Below are 6,166 nucleotides of genomic sequence, written 5' to 3' on the forward strand. Positions count from 1 at the left end.
AATTCCTTAAAATTGAACAATTCGATTTGTGAGAAAGAGAATATTGATATCTTATTGTAATGGGATTAAATAAGATTTATTTTAGTAATAAAATGCTTTGTTGCTAAAATTATTTATTGTTTGAGAAACAATAAAGATAAGAATGAATGGTTAATTATAATTACAAGAAGTTGTGAATTATAACTGTATGACCCATTTTATTTAAGTGATCAAGCATCACTAGTCAATTTGTTGAATGTAATTTAATTAATTTATAAAATGATATTTATGTGATAAATATGCATTTAATTAATTAGTAACATGTATCATACTACATGTGACATATTGTGTGACAAATGACAAATTGACAAAAATAAAATGGTAGTCCATTTTATACATAATGGACCGAAAATAGTGGGTGTGTTAGTGGGTTTTGGTTGTTTTATTTTATTTGATAAAATAAACATCATGATGACTACTCTTGACTAGCCTTACAACCTACTCCACTTTCTTACACACCTATATTTTTGATAAGATAAAAAGAAAAGCAATGATGCTCCTTTGGGCTAGAGTTGGGCGGCACACACACTCTTCATTGAGTAGTGTTGGTTGCTTTATTTTTCTTAAATACTACCATTCATAAAACATGCAAGATGTTCATGTAGAATTTCCTCTCTTCTCTCTCTTCCATCTTCATCAAAAAGGATGAGATTTTAATCTAAATTGTTCATATAAATTACTAAGATTACTAGAAGTAGTATATGAGTATTAGTAATAGATTTTAAGGTAAACTACAATACAAACATCTAGTACATGTTTATTTGTGGGATTAAGGGATTGTCTTGGGTGCTACTAATTGGAGGGCTTCTAATTTGAAGTCAAGAATGTTCATCCATTAATGGAAAGCTCAAGAACTAACAAGAAGGAGATCTTGTTAGTGCCCATTATGACCGAAATCTTTATGGTGAGAAAATGTTTTCTTATCTTATTTTATTAATGTTTGCATGCATAAAATCCACATTTAATTTTATGACAAATTAATTTTAACATATATGAGTATGTTAGTATGTATATAGATCTACATTTCCTTCATCAATATCTCATTGTATTAAGAGATTAATCACCAAGCTTTAGCCAAGCTCTATTACATTAGCTTAATTACACATTAATCCTTCTTAAATTATTGTTGAAAGTATTCTTAGATTTAATTGAGTAATTTGAAGATTATTAGGTTATTATTGGAGAATTGACAACTCTTCATCAATCAATCAAGTTTTCTTCTATTATTCTTTGCTTACTATTTGGATCATCCTAAATTGGTACAATTCCTTTTATCCTTTGCCTAATTATTGTTTATTGCTTCACTCAATCCATCATGTTTAGACTCGTTAATATGATTGACACGCTTGTTAACATGTTTTCCAAAATCATGAGTAAGTAGTCTCCTAACTAGGGTTAATGAGGGATTAGGGGAGTTAATCATGGGGTAAGTCTTTACTTAATAAGTTCACATGATTGCTTGCTTGTTGTAGTTTCAACTTATGCACATGTTATGCTCGATTAAATGCTTAATTGACAACCTAACATGAATCTCTTATCCATTCAACAAGACTTGTAAGACATAAACTAGCTCAAGAGTGTTGGAATATGTGTCCTCCGACAATAATGCGATCACAACTGTCGATCATAATGATCACATGTTTAAATCTCATTTTAAGAATACATGTGGGATGTAATATTTCTGATCAATGGTCCACACATATCGGTAATGATTGGCTGACTAGAGTTTGACATTACTGTCGTGCGACGGTGGTGATCAGTTGATCCCCTTAGATCATACCTATAGGGAAATACTCCTAATTGATTATATAATTAATCGTATGCCGATACGAGTTAATTAAATTGCTTAAAATTGACGGGTGATTTGTGAGTGAGATTAACGTGTCTTATTATAATTCGATTAAATAAGTAATCGAATTGTTTTATTACTTGGACAAAATTATTGTTTACGAAACAATTTGAAATTGAAATTGAATGAATAATTTATTATAAATGCAAGACGTTGTAATTTATAATTTGATAAACCGTTCTGGCACAAGTAATTACGAATTACGAGTCGATTTTGTATATGACATATTTTATGAGTATGTTGATTTTTAATATGTTAAAAATACATTACAATTTCACATGACAAGTAACATGTCACATTTGTCACAATTGACAAATGACAAAATAAAATGGACCATCCATTTATATTAAAAGTGCCGAAATATGGAGGGAGTTTAACGTGTATATTGTGTTTTTATTTTTGAGTGAAAAACACAATGATAAGACCTTACTTGTAGCCTTGCATGCCTATTCTTTCTTGGGTAGAAAAACAAGCTCATGCATAGGGCACCCTTCCCCTCCTCCAACCGGTTTTCCAAGAGGAATTATAGAGGTTTTCCTCTACAATTTTTCATTCACTTCTTCAACTCATTTTTCTAGTGTAAGAAAAAGATATATTCTCTCTACCATTTTTGTGAAAACTTAGAAAAATAAAAACACACAAATCTATCCTCTCTTGGCCGAAATATCAAGAGAACAAATTAATATTTTGTGTCATTTTATAGTAAGACTTATATTATTTCTAGTACAAAATAATATTAGTTATTAAGAGATTTCCTTGGGTATTCACATTTGGGAGAGGTTATAATTTGGACCTTTTGTTCATCCATTTTAAGGAAAGCTCAAGAACTAACAAATAGGTGAATTTGTTGGTGCCCATTAATCCGAAATCATATAGTAAGATTGATGATTTTTCTCTTATCTTATTCAAGTTTGCATGCATAAGATCTAGAATTTATTTTATGACTAAATAAATTTGAACATATCTGAATATGTATATTAATGAGATTAAATAATTCCAACAAGTGATATCATGAGCCTTAGGTTATTTGCATGCAAATTGGTTTATTGTTTTTCCGAGTTATATGATTAACATACAAAACTAATTAATTTGGTTTTATGAAGATAAACCTAAAAATAACCTTGCATGTTAAAAGTTTCTGGTCCTAAGTGATTTTTAGGATATTTTGGTTTATTTATGGATTTTATTGTTCATTTTATATAATATAGGCATTAAAATGTGATTTTTATGATAAAAATGTCATTTTTGGACGAAAAATAGCTAAACTTCGAATTTTTCATTTCTTTGGATATGTTTTCACATATATTATCTACTAATGGCCTGTAAATGTTCATGATAAAATGAGTTGTTTTGCTCGAAATATGGATTTTTCAAGTTAAAATCGTATTTAAATGGGTAAATAGGTTAATATGAGTTATATTTCGAATCTGGTCATGGAAATTTAGTATGTTGTCACATGAAATTTTACAATATGTTTGTAAAATATTTGGCTATAATGAAGTCTTTATGCATGATTTATGAATTTTTGATGAAAAATCACATAAATAGTGACATTAATTAGTAAAAATGCTAAAACATACTTCATGACTAAGAAAAAATGTCACATGTTGCATTTTATCATATATTTCAGATCTAAATGTGAAATGTTGATAAAAATAATTTTTCTCATATTTTTATGGTGATAATTGTTAAAATCGATAAACCGCAACATTGTTTTTTCTCGATAAATTTTCGAAATTTTTAACCTATGTTTTGAACATTATGAGTGTCATGATATTTTTTCAGAATGTTCATGAGTTTAAATTTCAAAATTTTAAATTATTTGAAATTTTTATGATTTAATTTGAAGTTTATAGCAATTTTGTAATTTTTAGGTCCATTTATGAACAACATTAAGAAAACAAGTTTAATTATTGTCAAAATATTAGTGGAGACTAATTTTGAGTCCTAAGAAGGTTAGGGTAATTAACTTGTACATTAATATGATTTTATGTAATTATTGTGATTTTAAAAGGTTAAATCACGCAAATCCGTAAAAACCGATTAATATACGATATTGGCTCCTTAAAGGCGATTTAGCATAAAATTGGGCATGTTCTTACATATTATAATGCTGCATTTTATTTATGATTGTCATATTTTAATTTTATGTAATTTTACTTAGTATGGCCTTAGTTTTAATTGATATTATCCGAAATGTATGGGAATATCGATTCGGTTGTAATTTATTGTGATCTCGTATCACCGTTTTGTAATTTAATAGATTTATTTTTATTTTTATTTACAAATGTATAATAGGAAATTATGTAATTTATTATGTAATTTATTTATTCCGGAGTACCTTGAAGACGGTGCCACTCGAGAAGGCGATCCATCAAAGAAAGTATTGTCTTGAAATGCGTGCCAAGACCGAAGTTCAAGGGACCAAAGGAGTTGGTTTCCGAATTTGTAATAGTTTATTAGATTTACTATTTTAGGAAGGCCATACTAAGAATTTATTTATGCTTTGCATTTTATTTATATGTTGCATGCATCGCTAAATCGCCATAACTAAAACATGTATTATCATTTTAAATCGAGTTTATCGTCCGTGTCAATTACAATTATCGTAGTTCACCGCTTTAGTTCACTTAAAACGTGATAGATAATAAATTGACATGACCTCTCGCTAAAATAAACAATTGAGACTTAGCCTTACCAAAAAGTAGAAACCATGAAAACCTATTTCGTGAGGGAGTGCGCTCGGCCACACCGGGGTACAAACCTTGTTACGTAGGGGAAGTTGGTGATAAATGTCTATCCACTGAATTCATGTTGATAAGGGATGAATCGGGTACCCCGTGCCCAAGTTAATGTGAATTGGGATCATGGACACATTTATTTGAAATTTGGATTGAGCTCAACGGAAGTATTCGTGACCGTAGTAGTCGCATGTGTTCCGGGCTATAGATAACTATTAGAGTAATTTTATCAACCGAGAGTTCTAAAAGTAGAATCGATTAAAGAGTTAATCCACCGAGTTATATTAATGAGGGATGAATCGGCTACCCCGTGCCCAAGGTAATATGAATTTGGATCTCGGAATCATTTATCATAGTTGGGTAGAGGTCACTATGTAAATGCTTTACTTGTTATTTACAAGTATTAATAAAACGATAAATGTTAAGTTTTCCACTATTCCGTTATCATATTGTTCTATTTCTTTACCACAATTCATATACGATATCATTTCAATTTTTAGTTCAAATCTCCATTAAAACATCGTAACTAAAGACAAAATTTGAATTTTTCTTCTAAAAACCTCGTATTATCCATTGTAAGGATCTCTTGTGAAGAGTATAGATAAAAGTTATTCGTGATCAAAAGGGTTTTTGATTCTTGACTAACATATCTACTTACAATGAATTGTTTCTCATATGCTTAATTGAGTTAAGTACTTTGAAACGTTACATCATTTTGGTAACTAGATTTGTTTGAAATCAAAATTGACCAAAATACCGCAACCACTTCAATGAAAGTTTTAAGATTAAACAAACGAATGAAGAGTAGTCTTCATGAATTTCAATTTTGCTTCTCTTAGCAAAGACTCATTGAAAGGAGTGAGAGCATTCTCTTAAACCGTTAAGAAAAGGATAAGGTTTTAAAGAAGTAAAATTAAAATGGAATTGATACAAGGTAATGTTAAAAGTAAAGTTATTGAGAATAACGATACTAAACCTATCAATCCCGACCGATAAAGTTTCCATTGTCTTAATTGTTGGACGCTAGAAAGGAAACTACCCCAAATTATTGAAGAATCAACAAGTTAGTTGTGGGACATCTAATGGGACCTTCTTCTTTAAATGTTTATTTTATTGACATAAATTTTGCTAGTACTACTTCGTCAATATTAGAAACCAGTGGTGGTTTTCATCATTGTATTTGATACATAGGATGATTAGAATATGACGACTAGCAACAATGATGTTGAGAGATAGAGTCATTGTGTACTCAATCTAGTTTTTGGGTTTAGAGTTGTACTTAATTGTGACTATTAAGTGCATAAACTCTAAATAATAATATAAACTTGTTAAGATACAAAAGAGGTTTCACTTTTGTGACCCTATACACCATGATTTGATGTATGGCTAGCCCATTATCAAGGTGATTATATTCTAAACCAAACTAGAATGATATATCATGTAGATGATGACTCAAATTGGTAACCCAAGATTGAACCTTAGATTCTGGAATGATGGACGCAAAGAGTTATCGAGTACTCTTGAAACCATTAGATAT

This window comes from Silene latifolia, chromosome X (assembly GCF_048544455.1).
Source record: "Silene latifolia isolate original U9 population chromosome X, ASM4854445v1, whole genome shotgun sequence".
NCBI lineage: Eukaryota > Viridiplantae > Streptophyta > Magnoliopsida > Caryophyllales > Caryophyllaceae > Silene > Silene latifolia.